Here is a 10,864-nt window from a genome sequence, read left to right as displayed (position 1 = left end):
GATTAATGGGATCACATCATTAAGAGAATGATCTGATTGACATGACCCATTCCATTAGCTTAGCACCCGATCATTTAGTATGTTGCTATTGCTTTCTTCATGACTTATACATGTTCCTATAACTATGAGATTATGCAACTCCCGTTTACCGGAGGAACACTTTGGGTACTACCAAACGTCACAACGTAACTGGGTGATTATAAAGGAGTACTACAGGTGTCTCCAAAGGTACATGTTGGGTTGGCGTATTTCGAGATTAGGTTTTGTCACTCCGATTGTCGGAGAGGTATCTCTGGGCCCTCTCGGTAATGCACATCACATAAGCCTTGCAAGCATTGCAACTAATGAGTTAGTTGCGAGATGATGTATTACAGAACGAGTAAAGAGACTTGCCGGCAACGAGATTGAACTAGGTATGGGATACCGACGATCGAATCTCGGGCAAGTAACATACCGATGACAAAGGGAACAACGTATGTTGTTATGCGGTCTGACCGATAAAGATCTTCATAGAATATGTAGGAGCCAATATGGGCATCCAGATCCCGCTATTGGTTATTGACCGGAGACATGTCTCGGTCATGTCTACATTGTTCTCGAACCCGTAGGGTCCGCACGCTTAAGGTTACGATGATAGTTATATTATGAGTTTATGCATTTTGATGTACCGAAGGTTGTTCGGAGTCCCGGATGTGATCACGGACATGACGAGGAGTCTCGAAATGGTCGAGACATAAAGATTGATATATTGGAAGCCTATGTTTGGATATCGGAAGTGTTCCGGGTAAAATCGGGATTTTACCGGATTACCGGGAAGCTTACCGGAACCCCCCGGGAGCTAAATGGGCCATGATGGGCTTTAGTGGAAAAGAGAAGAGGCAGCCCTACATGGGCTGCACGCCTCCCCCTTCCCCTAGTCCTATTAGGACTAGGAGAGGTGGCCGGCCCCCTCTCTCTCTTTTCCCCCTCCGCGGATCCTATTCCAACTAGGATTGGGGGGGGGGGGAATCCTACTCCCAGAGGGAGTAGGACTCTCCTGGCGCGCCAAGCTTGGCCGGCCAGCCTCCCCCCCTCTAGTCCTTTATATACTGAGGCAGAGGCACCCCAGAAACACACAAGTTGATCCACGTGATATATTCCTTAGTCGTGTGCGGTACCCCCAGCCACCATAGTCCTCGATAATACTGTGGCGGAGTTTAGGCGAAGTCCTGCTGCCATAGTACATCAAGATCGTCACCACGCCGTCGTGCTGACGGAACTCTTCCCCGACACTTTGCTGGATCGGAGTCCGGGGATCGTCATCGAGCTGAACGTGTGCTCGAACTCGGAGGTGCCATAGTTTCGGTGCTTGATCGGTTGGATCGTGAAGACGTACAACTACTTCCTCTACGTTGTGTCAACGCTTCCGCAGTCGGTCTGTGTGGGTACGTAGACAGCACTCTCCCCTCTCGTTGCTGTGCATCACATGATCTTGCGTGTGCGTAGGAATTTTTTTGAAATTACTACGAAACCCAACAGTGGCATCCGAGCCTAGGTTTTTTATGTTGATGTTATATGCACGAGTAGAACACAAGTGAGTTGTGAGCGATATAAGTCATACTGCCTACCAGCATGTCATACTTTGGTTCGGCGGCATTGTTGGACGAGACGACCCGGGCCAACATTACGCGTACGCTTACGCGAGACCGGTTCCCCCGACGTGCTTTGCACATAGGTGGCTTGCAGGCGACTGTCTCCCCAACTTTAGTTGAACCAAGTGTGGCTACGCCCGGTCCTTGCGAAGGTTAAAACGGAGTCTATTTGACAAACTATCGTTGTGGTTTTGATGCGTAGGTGAGATTGGTTCTTGCTTAAGCCCGTAGCAGCCACGTAAAACTTGCAACAACAAAGTAGAGGACGTCTAACTTGTTTTTGCAGGGCATGTTGTGATGTGATATGGTCAAGACATGATGCTGAATTTTATTGTATGAGATGATCATGTTTTGTAACCGAGTTATCGGCAACTGGCAGGAGCCATATGGTTGTCGCTTTATTGTATGCAATGCAATCGCGATGTAATGCTTTACTTTATTACTAAGCGGTAGTGATAGTCGTAGAAGCATAAGCTTGGCGAGACGACAACGATGCTACGATGGAGATCAAGGTGTCACGCCGGTGACGATGGTGATCACGACGGTGCTTCGGAGATGGAGATCACAAGCACAAGATGATGATGGCCATATCATATCACTTATATTGATTGCATGTGACGTTTATCCTTTTATGCATCTTATCTTGGTTTGATTGACGGTAGCATTATAAGATGATCTCTCACTAAATTATCAAGAAGTGTTCTCCCTGAGTATGCACCGTTGCGAAAGTTCTTCGTGCTGAGACACCACGTGATGATCGGGTGTGATAGGTTCTACGTTCAAATACAACGGGTGCAAAACAGTTGCACACGCGGAATACTCAGGTTATACTTGACGAGCCAAGCATATACAGATATGGCCTCGGAACACGGAGACCGAAAGGTCGAGCGTGAATCATATAGTAGATATGATCAACATAACGATGTTCACCATTGAAAACTACTCCATCTCACGTGATGATCGGTTATGGTTTAGTTGATTTGGATCACGTAATCACTTAGAGGATTAGAGGGATGTCTATCTAAGTGGGAGTTCTTTAATTAATTTGATTAACTGAACTTAAATTTATCATGAAACTTAGTACCTGATTAGTATCTTGCTTGTTTATGTTTGAATGTAGATAGATGGCTCGTGCTGTTGTTCCGTTGAATTTTAATGCGTTCCTTGAGAAAGCAAAGTTGAAAGATGATGGTAGCAATTACACGGACTGGGTCCGTAACTTGAGGATTATCCTCATTGTTGCACAGAAGAATTACGTCCTGGAAGCACCGCTGGGTGCCAGGCCTGCTGCAGGAGCAACGCCGGATGTTATGAACGTCTGGCAGAGCAAAGCTGATGACTACTCGATAGTTCAGTGTGCCATGCTTTACGGCTTAGAATCGGGACTTCAACGACGTTTTGAACGTCATGGAGCATATGAGATGTTCCAGGAGTTGAAGTTAATATTTCAAGCAAATGCCCGGATTGAGAGATATGAAGTCTCCAATAAGTTCTATAGCTGTAAGATGGAGGAGAACAGTTCTGTCAGTGAGCATATACTCAAAATGTCTGGGTACAATAATCACTTGATTCAATTGGGAGTTAATCTTCCAGATGATTGCGTCATTGACAGAATTCTTCAATCACTGCCACCAAGCTACAAGAGCTTCGTGATGAACTATAATATGCAAGGGATGAACAAGACTATTCCCGAGCTCTTCGCGATGCTGAAAGCTGCGGAGGTAGAAATCAAGAAGGAGCATCAAGTGTTGATGGTCAACAAGACCACTGGTTTCAAGAAAAAGGGCAAAGGGAAGAAGAAGGGGAACTTCAAAAAGAACGGCAAGCAAGTTGCTACTCAAGAGAAGAAACCCAAACCTGGACCTAAGCCTGGAACTGAGTGCTTCTATTGCAAGCAGACTGGTCACTGGAAGCGGAACTACCCCAAGTATTTGGCGGATAAGAAGGATGCAAGGTGAACAAAGGTATATGTGATATACATGTTGTTGATGTGTACCTTACTAATGCTCGCAGTAGCACCTGGGTATTTGATATTGTTCTGTTGCTAATATTTGCAACTCGAAACAGGGACTACGGATCAAGCGAAGATTGGTTAAGGACGAGGTGACGATGCGCGTGGGAAACGGTTCCAAAGTCGATGTGATCGCAGTCGGCACGCTACCTCTACATCTACCTTCAGGATTAGTATTAGACCTATTATTTGGTGCCAGCGTTAAGCATGAACATTATATTTGGATCTTATTTGATGCGAGACGATTATTCATTTAAATCAGAGAATAATGGTTGTTCTATTTATATGAGTAATATCTTTTATGGTCATGCACCCTTGAAGAGTGGTCTATTCTTGTTGAATCTCGATAGTAGTAACACACATATTCATAATGTTGAAGCCAAAAATGCAGAGTTGATAATGAGAGTGTAACTTATTTGTGGTACTGCCGTTTAGGTCATATCGGTATAAAGCGCATGAAGAAACTCCATTCTAATGGACTTTTGGAACCACTTGATTATGAATCACTTGGTACTTGCGAACCGTGCCTCATGGGCAAGATAACCAAAACACCGTTCTCCGGTACTATGGAGAGAGCAACAGATTTGTTGGAAATCATACATACAAATGTATGTGGTCCGATGAATATTGAGGCTCGTGGCGGATATCGTTATTTTCTCACCTTCACGGATGATTTAAGCAGATATGGGTATATCTACTTAATGAAACATAAGTCTGAAACATTTGAAAAGTTCAAGGAATTTCAGAGTGAAGTTGAAAATCATCGTAACAAGAAAATAAAGTTTCTACGATCTGATCGTGGAGGAGAATATTTGAGTTACGAGTTTGGTGTACATTTGAAAAATTGTGGAATAGTTTCGCAACTCACGCCACCCGGAACACCTCAGCGTAATGGTGTGTTCGAACATCGTAATCGTACTTTACTAGATATGGTGCGATCTATGATGTCTCTTACTGATTTACCGCTATCGTTTTGGGGATACGCTCTAGAGACGGCCGCATTCACGTTAAATAGGGCACCATCAAAATCCGTTGAGACGACGCCTTATGAACTGTGGTTTGGCAAGAAACCAAAGTTGTCGTTTCTAAAAGTTTGGGGCTGCGATGCTTATGTGAAAAAGCTTCAACCTGATAAGCTCGAACCCAAATCGGACAAATGTGTCTTCATAGGATATCCAAAGGAAACTATTGGATACACCTTCTATCACAGATCCGAAGGCAAGACTTTTGTTGCTAAATTCGGAAACTTTCTAGAGAAGGAGTTTCTCTCGAAAGAAGTGAGTGGGAGGAAAGTAGAACTTGACGAGGTAACTGTACCTGCTCCCTTACTGGAAAGTAGTACATCACAGAAAACTGTTCCAGTGACACCTACACCAGTTAGTGAGGAAGCTAATGATAATGATCATGAAACTTCAGATCAAGATACTACTGAACCTCGTAGATCAACCAGAGTGAGATCCGCGCCAGAGTGGTACGGTAATCCTATTCTGGAAGTCATGCTACTAGATCATGATGAACCTGCGAACTATGAAGAAGCGATGGTGAGCCCAGATTCCGCAAAATGGCTTGAAGCCATGAAATCTGGGATGGGATCCATGTATGAGAACAAAGTATGGACTTTGGTTGACTTGCCCGATGATCGGCAAGCAATTGAGAATAAATGGATCTTCAAGAAGAAGACTGACACTGACGGTAATATTACTGTCTACAAAGCTCGACTTGTCGCGAAAGGTTTTCGGCAAGTTCAAGGGATTGACTACGATGAGACCTTCTCACCCATAGCGATGCTTAAGTCTGTCCAAATCATGTTAGCAATTGCCGCATTTTATGATTATGAAATTTGGCAGATGGATGTCAAAACTGCATTCCTGAATGGATTTCTGGAAGAAGAGTTGTATATGATGCAACCGGAAGGTTTTGTCGATCCAAAGGGAGCTAACAAAGTGTGCAAGCTCCAGCGAACCATTTATGGACTGGTGCAAGCCTCTCGGAGTTGGAATAAACGTTTTGATAGTGTGATCAAAGCATTTGGTTTTATACAGAATTTCGAAGAAGCCTGTATTTACAAGAAAGTGAGTGGGAGCTCTGTAGCATTTCTGATATTATATGTGGATGACATATTACTAATTGGAAATGATATAGAATTTCTGAATAGCATAAAGGGATACTTGAATAAGAGTTTTTCAATGAAAGACCTCGGTGAAGCTGCTTACATATTAGGCATAAAGATCTATAGAGATAGATCAAAACGCTTAATTGGACTTTCACAAACAACATACCTTGACAAAATTTTGAAGAAGTTCAAAATGGATCAAGCAAAGAAAGGATTCTTGCCTGTGTTACAAGGTGTGAAATTGAGTAAGACTCAATGCCCGACCACTGCAGAAGATAGAGAGAATATGAAAGATGTTCCCTATGCATCAGCTATAGGATCTATCATGTATGCAATGATGTGTACCAGACCTGATGTGTGCCTTGCTATAAGTCTAGCAGGGAGGTACCAAAGTAATCCAGGAGTGGATCACTGGACAGCGGTCAAGAACATCCTGAAATACCTGAAAAGGACTAAGGATATGTTTCCCGTATATGGAGGTGACAAAGAGCTCGCCGTAAAAGGTTACGTTGATGCAAGCTTTGACACTGATCCGGACGATTCTAAATCGCAAACCGGATACGTGTTTACATTAAACGGTGGAGCTGTCAGTTGGTGCAGTTCTAAACAAAGCGTCATAGCGGGATCTACATGTGAAGCGGAGTACATAGCTGCTTCGGAAGCAGCGAACGAAGGAGTCTGGATGAAGGAGTTCATATCCGATCTAGGTGTCATACGTAGTGCATCGGGTCCAATGAAAATCTTTTGTGACAATACTGGTGCAATTGCCTTGGCAAAGGAATCCAGATTTCACAAGAGAACCAAGCACATCAAGAGATGCTTCAATTCCATCCAGGATCTAGTCCAGGTGGGAGACATAGAGATTTGCAAGATACATACGGATCTGAATGTTGCAGACCCATTGACTAAGCCTCTACCACGAGCAAAACATGATCAGCACCAAGGCTCCATGGGTGTTAGAATCATTACGGTGTAATCTAGATTATTGACTCTAGTGCAAGTGGGAGACTGAAGGAAATATGCCCTAGAGGCAATAATAAAGTTATTATTTATTTCCTTATAATCATGATAAAGGTTTAGTATTCATGCTAGAATTGTATTAACCGGAAACATAATACATGCGTGAATACATAGACAAACAAAGTGTCACTAGTATGCCTCTACTTGACTAGCTCGGTAATCAAAGATGGTTATGTTTCCTAACCATGAACAATGAGTTGTTATTTGATTAATGGGATCACATCATTAAGAGAATGATCTGATTGACATGACCCATTCCATTAGCTTAGCACCCGATCGTTTAGTATGTTGCTATTGCTTTCTTCATGACTTATACATGTTCCTATAACTATGAGATTATGCAACTCCCGTTTACCGGAGGAACACTTTGGGTACTACCAAATGTCACAACGTAACTGGGTGATTATAAAGGAGTACTACAGGTGTCTCCAAAGGTACATGTTGGGTTGGCGTATTTCGAGATTAGGTTTTGTCACTCCGATTGTCGGAGAGGTATCTCTGGGCCCTCTCGGTAATGCACATCACATAAGCCTTGCAAGCATTGCAACTAATGAGTTAGTTGCGAGATGATGTATTACGGAATGAGTAAAGAGACTTGCCGGCAACGAGATTGAACTAGGTATGGGATACCGACGATCGAATCTCGGGCAAGTAACATACCGATGACAAAGGGAACAACGTATGTTGTTATGCGGTCTGACCGATAAAGATCTTCGTAGAATATGTAGGAGCCAATATGGGCATCCAGGTCCCGCTATTGGTTATTGATCGGAGACATGTCTCGGTCATGTCTACATTATTCTCGAGCCCGTAGGGTCCGCACGCTTAAGGTTACGATGACAGTTATATTATGAGTTTATGCATTTTGATGTACCGAAGGTTGTTCAGAGTCCCGGATGTGATCACGGACATGATGAGGAGTCTCGAAATGGTCGAGACGTAAAGATTGATATATTGGAAGCCTATGTTTGGATATCGGAAGTGTTCCGGGTAAAATCAGGATTTTACCGGATTACCGGGAAGGTTACCGGAACCCCCCGGGAGCTAAATGGGCCATGATGGGCTTTAGTGGAAAAGAGAAGAGGCAGCCCTACATGGGCTGCGTGCCTCCCCCTTCCCCTAGTCCTATTAGGACTAGGAGAGGTGGCCGGCCCCCTCTCTCTCTCTTTTCCCCCTCCGCGAATCCTATTCCAACTAGGATTGGGGGGGGGGGAATCCTACTCCCAGAGGGAGTAGGACTCTCCTGGCGCGCCAAGCTTGGCGGGCTAGCCTCCCCCCTCTAGTCCTTTATATACTGAGGCAGAGGCACCCCAGAAACACACAAGTTGATCCACGTGATCTATTCCTTAGCCATGTGCGGTACCCCCAGCCACCATAGTCCTTGATAATACTGTAGCGGAGTTTAGGTGAAGCCCTGCTGCCGTAGTACATCAAGATCGTCACCACGCCGTCGTGCTAATGGAACTCTTCCCCGACACTTTGCTGGATCGGAGTCCGGGGATCGTCATCGAGCTGAACGTGTGCTCGAACTCGGAGGTTCGTAGTTTCGGTGCTTGATCGGTTGGATCGTGAAGACGTACGACTACTTCCTCTACGTTGTGTCAACGCTTCCGCAGTCGGTCTGCGTGGGTACGTAGACAGCACTCTCCCCTCTCGTTGTTGTGCATCACATGATCTTGCGTGTGCGTAGGAATTTTTTTGAAATTACTACGAAACCAACACTCCAGAGCGGCCAGTAGCCGGCCGGCAACCACCCCTGCTGCGTCGAGGTGATCATCACGGCCTCTTCGCCACCACGCCCGCAAGGTGTTCGGCATTTTGCCCATAAAGGTATGGACAATGGAGACGAGTTTTTCTTCCATCACTTCCTTTGTTCATCGGATGATTAGTCGTCAGATGATGAAGATCTCGTGGTGGCTGCACTGGTCGTTCTCGACCACATTCAACGACAGCTTCCTCGGTACAGGGGGTCAGTCCCTGGCCGTGCTCCCAACCTAAACCGCAACAGGGAGAGAGGCCACGCCCTGCTCTATGCCGATTACTTTGCCAACACCCCGCTCTTCAAGCCGGATAAATTCCGTCACCCTTTTTGAATGGCAAGGCATGTGTTCAATCGTATCCAAGAGGGGGCGGTTGCTCATGACCCATACTTCGAGTGCAAGACGGATGCCCTTGGCAAGCTTGGATTCTCCTCTTACCAGAAATGCACTGCGGCCATCCGCATGCTTGCATATGGAATTCCAGGCGATCTGGTGGATGAGTATGTGCGTATGAGTGAGACAACATGTCGGATGTCAATGTACAAGTTTTGCCAGGCTGTGATCGAGGTGTTTGGCCAAGAGTACTTGAGGCAACCAACTGCCGCTGATACAGAGAGATTGTTGGCGACCAACGCAGCTAGAGGCTTTCCAGGCATGCTTGGCAGCATAGATTGTATGCACTGGGAGTGGAAGAACTATCCATTTGCTTGGCAGGGCCAGTACAAAGGGCATGTCAAGGCGTGCACTGTCATATTAGAAGCGGTGGCATCACAGGATCTTTGGATATGGCATTCTTTCTTCGGCATGGCAGGTTCTCACAATGATATCAACGTGCTGCAGCGTTCTCCAGTCTTCGTGAGGCTTGCAGAAGGCCACTCCCCACCTGTCAACTTTGAGATCAATGGCCACCGGCACAACAAGGGATACTATCTAGCAGATGGTATATATCCTCAGTGGTCAACTTTTGTGAAGACAATCTCGAAACCCCAAGGTGAGAAGAGAAAGAGATTTGCCCAAATGCAAGAGAGTGTTAGAAAGGATGTGGAACGTGCTTTTGGTGTGTTTCGATCCCGGTGGGGTATCGTTTGAAACCCTGCACTGTCATGGGATGAAAGGAAGCTTTGGGAGGTGATGACTACTTGTGTGATCATGCACAACATGATCGTCGAGGACGAGCGTGATGAGAGTATCTTCGACCAAGGATTTGATTATCAAGGTGAAAATATTAAGCCCCTGCACCGAGACCCGGCCACATTTGAACAGTTTGCCCAATTCCACCGTGAGATGCGTGATTGGCACACTCATTTGAATTTTCAAAATGACTTGGTAGAGTACGTGTGGGATCACATTGGCAACCAATAGATGTATTAGTCTATTTTATGTTCAGTCAAGACAATTTTGATTTGGTTGTAAAACTATTTTAATTTTCAGACAAATATTTGGGTTGGAAACTAGTTTTGATGAAAATTTGGGCATTTTTTACCCTGACGGACAGGATGGGGCAAAAGGATGCGTCCGCGCGCTGGGCGCACGGCCACCGCATCCCAGGACACGCCCGGACACGATCCCAAATTCCTATCCAAACGGACAGAAACCGGACAAAACGGACGTCTGTTTGGGGTCGCGCGGTGGAGTTGGCCTCCGCGCGACCCTATCCTGTCCGGCCCCATCCGTTTGGGGTAAAAGGGACAAAAAAGGCGGCCCAGCGCGCGGGAGCAAACGGACTTTTGTCCGCTTTGTGTCCGCTTTCGACCCATTCCCGGTCCAAACTTGCGCCAGTTTTGGGGTAAAACAGACAGCGCGCGGACGGGCGGGATGCGCGCGCTTGTCCTCCCCTGACCCGCCTGTCGGTGGGAAAACCAAAAAAACCTCGACGGCCATTTGGCGCCATTCCCTCCAAACCCTCCCACATCCCTCACGCCGCCCCCCTCTCTCCCCATCCATGGCCGACGCCCCACCGAGTTCCGGCGGCCTGGCCGTCGACCCGACCGCAAAGGTGAAGAAGAAGGCGCCACGGAAGCCGCGGTGGGAGTACACGCCGGAGGAGATCGCCAAGTTGGACGCGGAATCGGCGAAGAGGAGGGAACGGAGAGCGGCCGTCAAGATGAATGCCGCCGCGGCCAAGTTCGCTGCCCAGCACGAGGAGCTGGAGGCCGCGCGGCGCAAGGCCGCTGCCGACGAGAAGGAGGACCTCGTCAACAAAGTGCACGCCATCCTCATGCTTGGCATGGGCCGTTCGGCGGGGTTCCATGTAGCGGCCGTCGGCCCGGCGAGCACAGGCTCGTCGGTCGCCCGGCCTACGCACTGGCAGTCGCCGACGTCGCGCGCC

This window comes from Triticum aestivum, chromosome 3A (assembly GCF_018294505.1).
Source record: "Triticum aestivum cultivar Chinese Spring chromosome 3A, IWGSC CS RefSeq v2.1, whole genome shotgun sequence".
Taxonomy (NCBI): domain Eukaryota; kingdom Viridiplantae; phylum Streptophyta; class Magnoliopsida; order Poales; family Poaceae; genus Triticum; species Triticum aestivum.
This window is presented reverse-complemented; position numbering follows the sequence as displayed.